Genomic DNA, 15,616 nt, shown 5'->3' on the forward strand with positions numbered 1-15,616 from the left:
ATTGCAGACCCAAATGACTTCATTAGTAAATTCTAACAAACACATAAGGAACAATTAATACCAATCTTACAAAATTTCAGAAAAATTAAGGCAGGAACGCTTACCAACTCATTCTATGAAGCCAACATTAACTGATAACAAAACCAGACAAGCACATCACAAGAATAGTAAACAGACTGATATCCCTCATGAACATAGACACAGAAATTCTTGATAAATATTAACAAATCAAATCTAGCACTATTTTAAAAGGGTAATACATTACAACCAAGTAGGATTGAAAGGTTTTTTTATTTTTCAATTTGGAATTCATTACAAAACAAAGGAGAGTATTATTAACAGAATAAAGGAGAAAATTATATAATTATCTCATAGATGAAAAAAAAGCATTTAACAAAATCCAAGACACAATTTATGATTTAAATAAATTTTTTTTTCAGCAAACCAGCACTAGACCTAAACTTCCTCAACCTAATAAATGAATGGTATCCATGAAAAGTCTCACAACTATAATCATACTTAATGGTGACATAGTTGAACCTTTTCTGCTTAAGATCAAGAAACAGCAAGATTCTCTCTCTCTCTCTCTCTCTCTCTCTCTCTCTCTCTCTCTCTCTCTGTCTCAGTACTTCTATTCAATATTGTACTAGAGATCATAACCAGTACAATAAAGCAATAAAAACAAATAAAGGCATATGAAAGGAGTAAAATGGTCTCTATTTGCAGATAACATTGTTGCTTAGGTAGAAAATCTTAATAAATCTATGAAACAACTATGAAAACTAATAAATCACTTATCAAGGTCACAAGATACAAAATTAATATACAAAAATCACCTGTATTAGCAGGAAACAGAAAATTAAATTTAAAAATAATCTGATTTACAATAGCATCAAATAAACCATAGAATACTTAAGAATAAAAGTTTCAATATGTGTAAGGCCTCTACACTGAAACCTATAAAACTTTGCTGAAAGAAATTAGTAATTTCTGAAAGATATTAAATAGAGGAAAATACCATGTTCACAGGTTGAAAGACTCAATATCGTTACAATGTTAATTCATCCCAAATTAATCTATAGATTTAATAAAATCTCGATAAAACTTCCAACAGGCATATTTGTAGAAATTGACATGCTGATGATTAAAATTAATATGGAAATGCAAAAGGCTTAGAATAGCCAAAAGAATTTTGAATATGGAGAATAAAGTTGGAGGAATTGTGTTACTTGATTTCAACACTTACTAGAAAACTACAGTAATTAAGACAGTGGGGTATTAGAGCAAGAATAAACATGGAACCCAGATATAAACCTACACATAATGGCCAATTGATTTTCACAAAGGCACAAGTTCATTCTATGAGGAAAAGAATAGTCTTTTCAACAAATGGTGCTGGAATAAGTATATATCCATATACAAAAAAAAAATTAATCTTGACCTCTATAACTCACACTATGTACAAAAAATAAGCTTAAAATGGATAATACGGCTGGACATAAAAGCTAAAATTATAACAATTTCTAGAAGAAAAGATAGGATTTGGTCAAAATTAAAATGCCTTCTCTTCAAAAGACACAATTAAGAAAAAGAATAGGCAAGCAATAGACTATAAGAAAAGATTCACAATATAAATGTCTCACAGAGAACATGCCTCCAGAATATATAAAGAACTCGCATTACTCAATAAGAAGACAAAGAACCCAATGAGGTGGGGGAGCAAGCAAAAGACGTGAACAGACACTTCACAGAAGAAGGGAGTGGAGCTGCTTTCTATCACAGCAGTGAAGACCCAACACGCTGCATTTCCGACTCCTGCGTCAGCCAGTGGGAGGCGCTGGTGAGAGACTGGAGAGCATGGCGGGAGGGGCTGGGGGTGAAGCCAGGGTATTTCTCCTCTAGCAGCAGGTCCTGCATAGATCCAGCTTCACTGAACAGGTCTGTCTCATTCCAGATCACACTGGGCTCCAGTAACACCATCTCTTCCCTTTGTTTCTCTAACGTCAGGTGGGAGTGGTTTCCTGCTCTGACTCATCTCTGAGTTATGTCACTGAACTGTCTTCTGGGCTCCTCCATATCACCTGTGTGACAAATTCCCTGTATTACATTCCCTCTGTTATAAATACATGACTTGATTTCTGTTTTCCTGGTCAGCCCAGCTGTACAAATGGTTGGTCACCTGGTACACAGGCCGCTTGGGATTTGCAGAACATTAATTGTCATTGCCTATGTGCTTGTTCAGAGTCCACTGTAAGTGCCAGCTCTCTGTTGATCGCTTTGCTGAGGAAGCTTTACATCCCTCCCATCCTTTTAGTAAAATACCTGCTGCTAATTACTTATTACCCAAGGGGATGGCTTCTGTCTGTTTTCATGGTTTTATAGCCAGATGTCTGGTTCTGTGTATTTGTTTCCGGGGTTCGTCTCTGCTGTAGGAATGAGGGGAGTAATTTCTCCCTTTAGTTGAGAAGAGGAAATTCCTGACTGAGATCCCAGTTAAGAGTGGATTTTTTTTTCTTGCCTTTGGGCAGAACCCTGGATACCAGGTCCCTTCCTATGTGACACAGACACACCTCTCCACCCTGCCCAGGCCACCCCACACCAACCACAAACGACAACCCAGGCCTATTTCTGTTCGTTTAGCAATTTCCCACACACGTAGTCCAGGGTGCATTTGCATGGTGCTGGGCACAGTGGAAGGCACACAAGGATGTCAGACAGAGGTGCCCCTCCCCCGCAGCAGAATCGGCTACATACTTTTCAGGGCTCAGTGCGCAATGAAAATGCAGGACAGGGCACCTTATTCAAAGAATGTCAAGATGACAACAGCAGACCATTAACCCAAGGGCACAGGCCGCATGGCCGCGTACTGGCCCTCTCCCCACCTCCCCAGCCCCGCACGGCCTGCTTTTAGAAGACCAGATGTAGGTACCTCAGACAGTGCCATATGTGGGCTGTGTGTCGCCCCGAAAAGTGACTGCTCTGGGATAAAGGGCTTCTCTTGGCCACATGGGCAGCATGCAGGGAGGGCCGGAAGGAAGAAAGAAGAGAGACGTGCTTACCCTTAAATTCAGCCAGGACAAATGGACCTGGTATTTTCCCAAATCATCAAGCTGTGAGCTCGGTCTCTATGCCGTGCCCACCTTGCCCACCCCCTCAGCACCATTTTGGTTCCCAAGGCTTCCACAGCTCTGTCACCACCTCCACGTGCTTTACCATGTGACTTTGTGGTGTTCAGAAGAAGCTACCTGAGACCTGACCACGCTAAGAGCAAGTGGGAATCCTTTAGCCTGAGCCAATAGCACATCAATTAATCACAACCTATCCATGCATAGAGAGAAATCTGTATAGAGACACGGGAATTGACAGAGCTACAGGTCATGGATAGGACCTGGCCCCTGGGGACAGACCCAGCTTAGGGCTGGCACATGGCAGGGAAGCCACAGATATAGTCTGAATGAAGGAAGGGACCTAGGTTTGAATTGTCGCTCTTTTACTTGCTGTGTGATCTTAGGGTAAAAGATATCACGTCCTTGATCCCAGTTTTATCGTCTGTAAAATAGTGATATTTATCTTATCTGAGGATTAAAGCTAACGTATGTAAAAATGCCTGGCTTAGAACGTGTGCAGTAAAGGAGTCTCAAAAACGGTAGTTTGTACATATGGATATGTATATGTACATATATTGATCTAAGTCTGTGTGATATACGTGGATTTATGTAAATATGTTTTCATATGTCTCTGTAAATGTAGTTCTGTAACCATTATCTTGAACAGCTTTCTCCAGACTCCTCCCTGCCAAGCCCAATTGTCCCTTCAAACCAGCTCTGCAGGGTGTTCTTGCCCTAGGATAAAAATCTCAGGTAGGTCTCATCACTTTTTTAGACACTCTTAGATAACAAACAGTCTTGTGGTCACTTTCAGTCCCAAGCCCGGTCTCATTAAAGTAATGAAAATGTCAGGCCTAGGGTTATAATTACTCACTCCCTACTCTCACCCAACATCAGCTTCCCCAGCTCAGGCCAGCGCTAGCCAGGGAGGCCTGCCACGGGCAATGATGACACGGTGGCCTCTCCATTTCCCGGTCGTGTGCATCTTCTCCCCTGCTCCCCACCCACCTGTGAGCCCCCTGGGTTTGGAGGAGATGAGGAAGAAGAGGACTTCCTCATTCAGATGCAATCATGGGCTGCTGGCTCTGTGGATGTTCAAAGCTCACTCTTTCTCTTGAGGGTTTTTCCCTGGGTTTTTCTGAGACTTCTCTCCTGGGAACTTCTCCTGCTACTTAGGATACCACATGCCCTGGGCTTTCAAAGTTTCCCCCCACTCAGTTATTCACCGTTGGAGTCACATTGCCCCACCAGCCAGCTGCAGGTCCCCTTGTCTTATGGAAACACTCATACAACCAGGCCCCCAATTCTAGTGGACATATGTCAAGCTTTCTGAGTGGTCCCCCATCTGCCTTGGCTTGAAGTAAAGAGGAAATACCACCTCCTGAGGCAGCAATAACGGGAGGGCAGGGCAGAAAAAGTTGTGAAATGGGAAATGTACCACATTCCAACTAAAGAAATCTGTTGTACATTATGCAGCGCTATTCATTTATTCCACAGTTTTTGAGCACGTGCTGTCCGGGGCTAGACTCCGACCCTACCGTAGCTCCTACCTGGTCAAGGAGACACCCATGACCAGACAACCAGAAGGAAGCAGCAAGAGACAAAACTCAAAGGAAGGATCAGGCCAAGTGTGTGAAACTTATACTCCAGGTAAGAAGTCTGCATTTCCCCCTAATCACGTGGTTTCCCCATCAGGAACTCCCGACTCCTGAGAGACCGAGTCAGCATTTATGAGAAGAGGGTATCTGTGAATTATGTTCAGCAATTCCAGCAGCTGAGCAGGAACCATACACTTACCCAAGGTAAATCTGCATAGTTCAGTAACACATCAAGTTTCTTTGCGTTGAGCTGAAATTTTATTGGCACTTCTTAGCTCCTCCTCATCAGCAAATCTGATTGGCAGTCACATGGCTTTGATTATTTGTGAATGGAGACATGAATTAAATTAAAAGTCATGGAGTTTTGTCTACACATGGTCCATAGAAGATAATTATTATAAGAACGTGCAATGGAAGAGGTTTTAAGCAGCAGAGTGAGAGGATCAGATCTGGGTTTTAGAATCATCTCTGCAGCTGCTGTGGGGAAAATGGGTGGAAGGGGCCAAGAATGGAGGTGGGAGAGCCTACCAGGAAACTGCTGTGGTCACCTGGGAGAGGCTGGTGAGTGACCCAGGCTCCATCTACCCGTCTGTCCATCTGTCTATCCACCCACCCATCATTCATCCATCCATCCACTCATTCAATAAATTCATTGAACACCTACAATGTGCCAGGCATTGCACTATGAGTTGGGGACCCAGCAGAGACAAGCCGCTTAGACAGAGCCTGCCCCTGCCAAGCGTGCCATCCACAAGGAAGCAGCTGCTGAGTGCATAGAACAGATACCCATAACCCTAGCTGGCATTTTATTTTCTCTTCAACGAACGCTTACATCATACTAACTTACCATGTTGCAGACACTGCTGTGCTTTTCAAATATTAACTCAGTTAATCCTCGTAACAGCCCTTAAGAGGTACATACTATGACCAACCCCACATTACAGATGATGAAACTGAGGCTTCGACAGATTAACTCTGGCTCACAGGTCTGTCTCCACCAGTGGCTCTCAAAGTGTTTTCCCCACGCCAGCAGCAATCACATCACCTGGGAGTGTGTTGGAAATGCAAATTCTCAGGCCCACATAAGGTCAGCACTCTTCTTAACCAGCCCTCCAGCTGATTCAGATACCTTCGATAGTTCGAGAAGCAGTGGGCCACACCTGCCAAATCGATCCAATCATAAGGATTACGTGTGGTTTTGTTAAAACTACAGCTTCTTAACATCACCCTCTCCCAACCTACTGAATCAGCCTGGGAGGGAACCTGGGAATCTGGATGTTTTAACAAATCCCCCAGCAGGCAAGTATTGGAAACATTCGTCCAGGCAATTCACATTTTAACACTGCACTAGAAGAAAACTAAGGTGACTTCACAAAGCGTGGGGGTGGGGGTGTCTGGTGAATGGCAGGTTTCTCTGTCCTGAAAGTCTGGTCACACATCGCCCGTGTTCCTTCCCAGAGTTGAGAGGACAGCCTATCGCAAGCGAAGTCACAGGTATAACTCCCCCTGTCCCCACGCCGGGATGTACTGTTCACAACTTCCGAATCAGAAGAGCAGGTCCATCTTGGGCAGGAATGTTAATATTACCTCAGCAGATCCTCGCAGATCACCTCAGAAGTCCACTGCTCCAGGCAAACGTCTGCCTTGATTGCTGTCTCCTTGCGAAGTACAGATCATCCTTGCTAGAGATTTCCTGTAATAAATACCTTTGTCATGTTGACTAAAGGAGCTGTTGACCTGAAACCCCTTGGACTGAAATCTTACCTCTGCCTCCCTCTCCGCGGTCACCTGGGCTGTGAAGGCGTTTGGGTTTGGGGGAGGCTGCGGAAAGAAGGAACTGGCCAGGGAGGGACCAAATCACCTATGAACAGCGTCATTTCCCCTCCTCCCTTCCCCCAATCTCCTGGTTTTCACCTATTACTGAAAACCCAACGGGAAACGCTATTTTTTTTTTAATTGGATAGAAGTTGGAAGAACTTTTAAGGTTAATATTTCTAAATTCAAAGGATAAATCCAGGCATTTGGCTTTTAACCCAGCTTTCAATTTCTGATGCACTGGAATATTCATGATGGTCAATCTGCCTGAGACAGACGGCAATATACACACTTGACTGGGCTGTAGAGCCCGGAGGACTTTGGTTTTGCTCTGCCGCCACTCACCAGTCAGTGTGTCCTGGAGCGGGCCTGGAAACCCAAGCCTTGGATTATTATTTGTAAAGTGGTGGCAATCACACCCCTGTCGCTGACCTGGCAGCATTGTCCGGAGGAGCATAGGAGAAAATCGCTGTGAAAAGTGCTTTGCAAACGGTAAAGTGCTCTCCACTTGTGGGGTTTATCATGGCATCAGAACAAAAATGGGCTTTACACAGGTCCCAGACCGGAAAGCATCAAATACAGAGGAAGGTGAGTGAGCAGCGTGATGTCCCAGGGCAGGGAGACCGGAGATGTCCACTCTGTGGGGACAATCAACTTTTACAATGAAATCCTCAGCTTGTCAGTATGACACCCACTGGGCCTTGGCCAAATGGACCCAGGGTATCATTTCTCTTCCTGGACACCATAAAAGTCAGGATCTGACCCTTAGAATCCAGCTCTGGCAATAGAGAAGTTAGGAGACATAAGAGGTCTGCTGGAGCCCATTGCGTCTGGCTGACAGGACTGTGCATCTCCTCCCAACTTCACCTCCAGTGATATCTTATTAGCAGCATGAATGGGCCATGATGGAAATATTTACACTGTAGAAACTGGCAAACACTATAAGTCAGGAGCCTCTTTTTTCTTAGAGCAAGAGATATCTTGTCTCTTTTCACAGACTTGATCCTCAAGCCCTCCTTCAGCACCTGTCTTAGGCCAGGTTCAGAAGCAGACCTTGAAATGAGAATTTATTTACAAGGGATTCATTAAGGAAGAGCTCCCAGAAGACACTAGAGGAAGAGAGTGGACAAAGCAGGACAGGGTGCTCTCCCAGGTGAAGTCTCAGCACCAGCCTGATCCCACAGGATCTGGAGTGTAAATTACACCTGGGAGTTGGTCCTGCCTCCAGGAGAGGGAGCTGGGCTTTCGTACTCTGGCTCCAGTTGGTCATTGGCGATGGACCACCCCAGTTAACCCTCAGGCATTTTCATCCCTCTGCCTGGGCAAATGGTAGCCTTCAGGAGAAGGTTGCAGGTGAGAGCCATTGGAAGCAAAGCACACAGAAGCTGGTGAGTGGTCACACAGGGAGGGGAAAGAGGGCCCTGTGGATCTGGCCAGAGTTTCAACAACCCCCTATGGCACCACCACTGATATTTAACTCGAGACTGGAAAACAGAGACTTCGGGGGAAATACCATGGTGTCAGGAAGAGAACACCAGGCTTGGGCTGGAATCCCAGCCCTGCCTGTTTGTTCCTTGCTGTGTGATCTTGAGCAAGTCTCAGCACCTCTCTGAGCTTCAGTTTCACCATCTGTAAAATCAAAATAAGGGAAAGCAACCATCACTGCCTCTTAAGGTAGTTGTTTGGTTGCGGTAGAATTATGTGGACAAAGTGTTTTGTAAACCACGGGGTCAGGGGGTTCCTGTCCTGGAAGACGCAGCCTGCTGTCACTAACATAATCACGCCCTATGCCAAAACTCAGCTTGGGATTTCCTCCTTTCTCCCCAGCACACTCCGTCTGGCTGACTTCATTCACTCTCTCTCCTTAAAGGCTTCTATGTTTGCACTGCAGGCTGTTAAAACTCCTAATTCAAAAGAAGCCGATAAAAAGCTCAGGTGGGGGGCCGCCTTGCTGGTTCCAAATAGATGTACAAGGAGCAGGTTGGCCCAAAATGCAAAACTCAGAGCCCCCACCAGGGCAGAGGTGTGGTCTGGTGCAGGCCTGGAAGAATGGCCCCTGTCCACTGAGCTCTCGGCAGCCAGATCATTAAATCCTAATCACCAGGACACCTAGCCAGGTGGTGAAAGCTGTTTGTCCAGGGCTGTGTGAGAGGTGTTAGGGAGACAAGAACACACACCTTACCTGGAACCCAGCCTAACCAGGACCCCCAGCCTGGGGTCGTAGCCCCCTGTCCACATTGCCCATCCTGTGGTTGGGGACCTTTCCATTTCTCCTGGAGCTGGGCTTAAAGCCGGACTCAGATCTGCGGGGTGGAAACCCAATGCACCCTCAACCTAAAGGGCTGCCTCTGCCTCGAAAGAGAAAAATGCAACTGATCCCCAGGGCAGGTGAAAGAGGGGCTGAGAAGCTGCTGACTTGTTTCATTTCATCTCCCCTATTTTCAGCCTGCCACACAGGAAGCACCAGAGCAGCACGAGAACTGGCCAGGGAGCCTGGGGGTTTGGCCGGAGGCCCTGGCTTTGCTGACGATTACTTGGGCAAGTCACTTACCCTCTTGGGGCCTCAGTTTCCTCACCTGCACAATGGGAGTAGTAATATGTATCCTGCCGGTCCAAAGGGCTGTGGGAAGAGTTGCAGATCTGTGCAGGTGGAGGTGGAATGAGGCTCAATAGCAGCTTCCCCCTTTTGCCGATGAAGAAACAGGCCAGCTGGTTCCAAAAGTCATGCTCTTTCTGCCTTAGAGGCGAGCTTTGGCGGGGGCCCCGGTCTGGAGAAGTCAACAGGCAAACATTCCATCATTCATTCATTCAGTGGGGGTGTTCTGTAGCCCGTCGATGCCGGGCGATGATAATAATGACACATGCTGCTGCCCACAGGGCACATTTTTCCTCCTGCTGAAGCTCTGCCTCCCTGTGGCCTGGTCTCGGGAGACCTCTTTCATTTAGCTTCATGCCATAGGGCAAAGGCAGAGCAGAGCTACTGTGTTTGACTTTTGCTGGGCAACTTACCAAGGCACGGAAAAGACTCCTCGGTGAACTAACAGGCTGCACTGCTCAGCAGGAGGTCTGGGCTTAGTGACAATAATGAGAAGAAGAAGAGCAATAACCAGCACGGCTTGTGCCCTCCGTCCATGCCAGGCGCAGTGCTAGGCACGTTAGGTATATTCGCTCAATCCCCTGTGTGGTCTGATGAGATGACAGGATTTGCTGTCCAGGGTCACAGCGGCAGTGAGGGCCAGGGCAAGCCTCAACGCCTCGTCTTCCTGCCTTCAGAGCCCACGCTCTTATCTGCAGCCTCTCTGTTCCTGACAACGTCACCTCTCTGGGTGACGCTGAGCAAACTCCTCCATTCCCTGGGCCTCGGTTTCCCCACATGCAAATTGTTGGGGTAGGACTGGCTGAGATCTCTTCCAACTCTGCCATTCCAGGGTCTTGACCCAGGAGAGGGAAGGGGGAGCGTGGCTGACCTCCAGGACCCTGGAAGGGCCTCCTCCCTGGAGAAAAGTGACACAGAGTTTTGCTGGCCTTCACTGAACAGAAGGGGGAGCCTCAGGGTGAGGGTCAGTCCTGCCAGACAGCTTCTCCCTGGAAGCCAAATTTCTCACTGACACCAAAGTCCAAGCCCCTTGTGACCTCCCCACAGCGAGCTGCTTCCTGTAAAGGACTCCTGCGCTAATGAGCCCAGAATGTCAAGTTCCATCAGTGAGGCAGCACGGACGGGAAGTGATGAAATGTTCGTTCCAGGAGGAGGTATGTTTCTCTGGCCTTTTTCTGTTTTTGCAGCAACATTTGTCACTGTTACAAATGAAAATAAAAACCAGATGGAATCCCTGAGACAAGCAGAGGGTCTTCCCCATCCCCGTGCAGTGGGACAAAGCCCACAGTGGGCACCTAGGGTCACTGTGGGCAGGGCACGGCTGGACCTCTGCTTCTCGGCAGAGTAGCCTCCCAGCCAGAGCCCCAAGATGGCAAACCTCTCGATCTTACCTGTCTCCTCTCTGCTGGGCTGCAGATGTCTAGAGCAGGTGAAAAGCTGAGGTTCAACTCCTCCAAACTCCAGCCTGGCCATGGACATTCACTTCTTCTTCCACTCGGGAACCTCTTCTCGACCCCTGGGCTTATGGCCAGGGCCACCCACTAAGAACACACTCCTGTGAGGCCAGCCCACAAGCACAGGATGCTGAACAGGACACACTGGACCAGGAGCAAGCCAGGACCAAAGCCTGAACCTCACCTCCTCAAGGAAGCCTTCCCTGACTACCACAACCTTCTTTTTAAAAGTTGTCCTCACTTTAAGACCAAGCCACCTAACTTCCACTTACCAGCAACTTGTCTTGCTCACTAAATTTGTCATTTGTAGCTTGCTTAATTCCTCACCCAGACTATCTACAGCTCCTAGGGAATAGGAAGCACTCAATCCTTTCCCTGAGGACCCGTTGGTCCCTAGAACAGTGCCTGGTTTATTGAAGCTACTCCATACATGTGCATGAAAGGAATGTAGTTACAGCTTCACTCTGGATGAGCACTAATAAAGCAATAACTATCATCTCCTGACTCCCGACTATGTGCTGTGCACTGGAGAAAGTATGTTACCTGTGTTAACTCAATCCCACAACAACTCTATCAGGTGCTATTGCTCCCACTTTACAGATGAGGAGAAGAGAGCCATGACTGGCCCAAAGAAAGAAACAAAGCAGGAATTTGCACCCAAGCCTGCAGGCCCCAAAGCCATGTCCATCACCATTCCCTGTGTTGAGACTGGAGGCAGGTCGTACCTCTGAGATGCCTGCGATGAGGCCTGTCCCTCTCTGTTCTGATCCAGGGGATAAAAGAGAGGGCAGAGAGGTAGGTTGGCCAATGCTTCCTCCCCAAGCCTCAGCTTTGCCACACAGCTTGGTTGGTGCCCTGCACACAGCGAGGCCCACTAACTGCAGCTGCCACCCATCCTGGGCAGGCTGAAGCCCCACAAGCCAGGAGAGCCCAGTCCAGCTTGGGCTCAGCTAGGGACTAGTGGCCTCTTTCTAGCTCCACAGCAAACATCCTAGAGGCCCAGGTAGAATTCTCCTTGGCCTTAGTTTGTTCATCTGCAAAGTGGGGAGGGTTCCTGCCCATTCAGAGGGCTGATGAACAAAGAATCAGAAAGAAGGCTGTTCCTAGCTTAGGCACCTGTTGGGTTTGAAATGATGTCTGAGTTGGGTCCTTTCCACTCTCCCTTCTTCCTGAGAAAGTAGTATTTCCCTAAGTCAGTGCCAACCTAGAATAGCAGCCGCCCCCAAAACAACAGCTGATGGAGTGGTGAGCACCACTGGCATTGATCAGTGAGGGAGGAAGAGGCATCATCTCTCTGGGAGACAACGCAGCCAGGCCCCTCCCCCAACAAAGCCCTGCCCTGGAACTTTTCCTTTGTTTTCTTCCTTTCCCCCAAACCCCCAATCTGAAAGCATGGCAGACGAACTGCTTGTCTCCAAGCCAGGAAATTTTCCATAGTTTTCAGTCCAGTGATCTCAGACTTGGGGGGCCCAGGATAGGGTTGTCAGCATCCTGTATACACAGGACGACCCTACATTTGCTGAATGTGGCCTGCATCCTATATGGTCTGACAGGGCGTCCTTTTGTCAATAAGTTACAAAAATGCAGCCATTAGAGCTCTTTTTCTAATTTATCTGGGCATCTTGTATTTTTATTTTTATTTGTTATATCTGACAATGCTACATCCAGGAGTTCTGAAACCACCAAACACAGCACACCTGGGTGAGGGCCGGGGTGTGGTTCCTACACAGACCATGGGAGCAGCTCTGCGCATGTGTTACGTGTGCACATGTGTGCGTGTCCTCATGCCCACGGGGAGTGCACTCTGTGTGTGCATGTACAGGTTAAGCCGGTTCAGGGCGTGGCAATGAGTCATCTACCCAACTCTGAACAAAGATGCAGGGTAGGCGAAGACCCACCAGGGGCCTGGGGAGTTATGCTAAGAGGAAAGATTTTCCAATCACCTTTCCCATTGGAATCATCTCTGCAGCTTAGAATCCCTCCTGCCAGCCAATGTCTGAGGGGGTTAAAGCCCCCACTCCCTGGGGCCACGGAACATCACAGACCTATCAGGCTGAGAAGGTCCTTTGGTCCAATTCCTTCACTACTCAGGTGAAAAAAACTGAAGCCCAGAGAGGGAAGGGGGCTTGCCAAAGTCACACAGCCATCAGAGAAGTAGCTGGAACTGGAATCAGGGTCTCCAGGCTCTAGCGCAGGGCTCATTCCACTGCATAAATGGACTCTTTCTGAGAGCAGGTCACAGTCAGAGAAAGCTGAACTCTTGAGAATTCAGTGGCAGCCATTTGCTTGCCAAACTGCAGAAATAAGTGTAATAGTGGCTAGCATTTATTAAGCTCTTACTGCATGCTAGGCTCATTTAATTTACACGGCAACTCCATGTTGTAAGTTTGATTATTGCCTTCATTGAAGAATGAAGAAACCGAGGCTGAGAAACTTGCCGCAGGTCACACAGCCGCTAAATGAGTGGTTACTTGAAGTAGACATGCACTTTGAACGACAATAGGAAACTAGATTCCTCATGCTGAATAAACTGGGCGCTACAGCCAGTCCTTCAGAGGTCTGAATGGCTGGTGTGAGTGAGAGTAGGTTACGATGGACAATAACTGAATCACCAGGGTCTGAACCTTTTCTGTCCAAGCCAGCGGCAGCTATACCTCCTAGCCACTTCTCCTCTGGCCCAAGTCATTGATTTCAGCTAAGGTGTTTAAACCCACCTAAGAGGTTTTCCAAGACTGACACCCTAGACGGGGAGAGAGGTGATCCTGCCTCTACGTTGGAAACCCTGCCTTTCAGCTCACCCCTTAAGACAAGACACTTTCTCTTCTTTTTTCCTGGATCCACCTCCTCACATCCCCCACCCCTGTCCTCCCATCATCCTCAGCTTAGTCGTCACTTAATTCAGCAGCTGTTTGTCCCGGCGCCCCCGACACCACACAGGTGTACTGTGTACTCACTTGCTTTCAGGAAAGTAAGTAGTTTTTTGGTGGGCGGCCAGTAAAGGGCACTGGATACAGGCAGAGAGGGGTACACAGCCCCCTCCCCAGGGGACTGCCCCAGGCATGTTATAGAGTGCTCCTGAAACCCAATGCCCAGCCCGGTGGGGCAGCCAGGTGTCCCCAAGACAAGGCTGTTTTTCCTCTCCCTGCTGTGGGGGAGGGGGGGAACGGGCTCTGCTTCCTGTAGTCAGGGCTGCCTGGGCCTCCCTGCTGGTAGGGATCTCATCTCTGAGGACCCTCTGGATGCTCTCCCCCGTCCCCACTTCTGAGAACCTAGATCTATGGCCTGGGCTTGCCCCCTGCTCTCCATTATGTCCCTCATCACGCCTCATCTACTTCCTGATATTCCTGGGTTGGTCAGGGTTACCCTCCTCTTAATTCCCTCTCCACCTTTCCCAGCATCCTGCTCCCCAAAAGCTCCCCTGACTGCTGCAGACCCTGGTGAGCTCTCCCTCCTTCCCAGGCTGAGCCTGTCACTCCTTGGTACAGGCTACAGATGGGCTCGTCGAAGGCTAGACAGCATGTCAGCTCAAATCCCTGATCTGTCATGTACTGGCTGTGTGACCTTCACCAAGACTCTGAACCTCTCTGAGCCCTGAGTCTCCATCTATAAAATGGGAGGATGAAAGTCCTCGCCTCTTGAGTTACTATTGAAAGGATGACATGAGATCATGAACATAAAGTTGGGCGTTCAGCACAAAGCACATTCAATAATTATCAGTGCTAACAGAAATCATCAGAGGATCTTAAATCCACATTTGGATTTAATGCCAATTTGACTCCTTTAATTTATGATTTCCATGGTACTGATGTTTTACTATTTTATTTTTACATTATAAGTTGTTTATATTTCATATGTATCATTAATTAAGTTTAATTAGATTCCCTTGGGCTAACTCAAATATGTTTTCTAATGAAGCAAGAAAGACAGACCCACAGAGAGATACCCAGAGACAGGCAGAAGTGATGGGGAAGAAGAAACACAAAAAGGCCAGGGCTGAGAGAGAGAAAAGGGAGGCTAGGGCGGTAGGAGAGATAAAGGAGGAAAAACTGAGCAGCTCTGGCCAGAACTGGGCACCGAGGAGCAACTGAGATGGATGAGGATGAGCCCTGCTCCCACATGCATTCTTACAGCCCATTGGAGAGACTGGACTTACCTGCTTAAAGAAAGGTAACTATTTGGGGCCAAAAGATGGGGAAATGATGGCAGGCTCTGAATGGAGAGAGGCCCTAGAGGGCTGGCTGGGAAATATGGGGAGACTTCCTAGAGGTGGAGGGCCTAGAGACTACCCTAAAAGGGCAAGGAAGTGTGACAGGACAGTGAGGGGGCAGAGGGAGGCATTTTAGGCCCTTATGAGCAAAGACGGAGACCCGGAACTCAAGGGAAACCCCAGCAGAAAAACTCCCTGCCCTTGCTCTATTTCCCCAACACCCATACACACCTATATGTACACATCCATACACACACACACACACACACACACACACACACACACACACCCATTGCTCTCTGAGGTGGCCTCTTCCCTCTTCTCGGCACCCACAGTATCATCCACACACCTGACAAGGTCCCCAGGCCCTTTCCGTTGCTGCAGCCCTGTGGACCATCTCAGGCCAGGCCTTGTACCCACTGCTGCCTCGCCATAGCCTGCTTCTCAGCGGCTGCCAAGGGAACTCAAAACACAAACAAGGGTGGAAGCAAGTGAGGGGTGGTCCCTGGGGGTGACAGTGGGGAGACACAGCTCAGCGAGTCACTGGGACATCTTTGCCGGAGGGTTCAGAGGCTCCAGACACAAGACACAGCAACTGCTCCATCCTCACCTGCATGTGTCCCTCCCCCTCCCCCAACCCCACCCCCACTGCGCTCCCCTCTTGGGCCCATGGGAGAACTGCAGGTCAGTCTCCCAGGGGTCAGCCTAGCATGCCGCCAACCCTGCTGGCCTGAGGCCTAGGGCCCCCCAAAGCCCACAGTCCAGCCTGGCCCCACCACAGCCCAGGGTATCTATTTCTCCCTCCACCTTTCCAGCACAGGTAACAGCAATGCTCATGA

The 15,616-nt window shown here is 48.3% G+C and overlaps 1 long non-coding RNA gene across 5 annotated transcripts; it reads right to left on the reverse strand.

Moving 5' to 3' along the window:
- Positions 1–228: 228 nt before the first annotated feature.
- LOC141572888 (uncharacterized) lies at positions 229–15,390 on the reverse strand. 5 transcript variants are annotated; one of them, XR_016018867.1, is made up of 4 exons: positions 10,508–15,390; positions 9,097–10,315; positions 6,470–8,149; positions 229–6,398 (listed from the first exon to the last, which is right to left on the reverse strand). It is a non-coding gene; the product is annotated as an uncharacterized LOC141572888 (long non-coding RNA). The 5 variants fall into 5 exon arrangements; XR_016018865.1 differs by having other exon boundaries at positions 230–8,149; positions 9,097–9,288; positions 9,530–10,315; XR_012498384.2 differs by having other exon boundaries at positions 231–2,081; positions 2,930–8,149.
- Positions 15,391–15,616: the final 226 nt, after the last annotated feature.

The sequence above is a fragment of the Rhinolophus sinicus genome, chromosome 15 (genome assembly GCF_057876585.1).
Source record: "Rhinolophus sinicus isolate RSI-liver-muscle chromosome 15, RSI-T2T, whole genome shotgun sequence".
Taxonomy (NCBI): domain Eukaryota; kingdom Metazoa; phylum Chordata; class Mammalia; order Chiroptera; family Rhinolophidae; genus Rhinolophus; species Rhinolophus sinicus.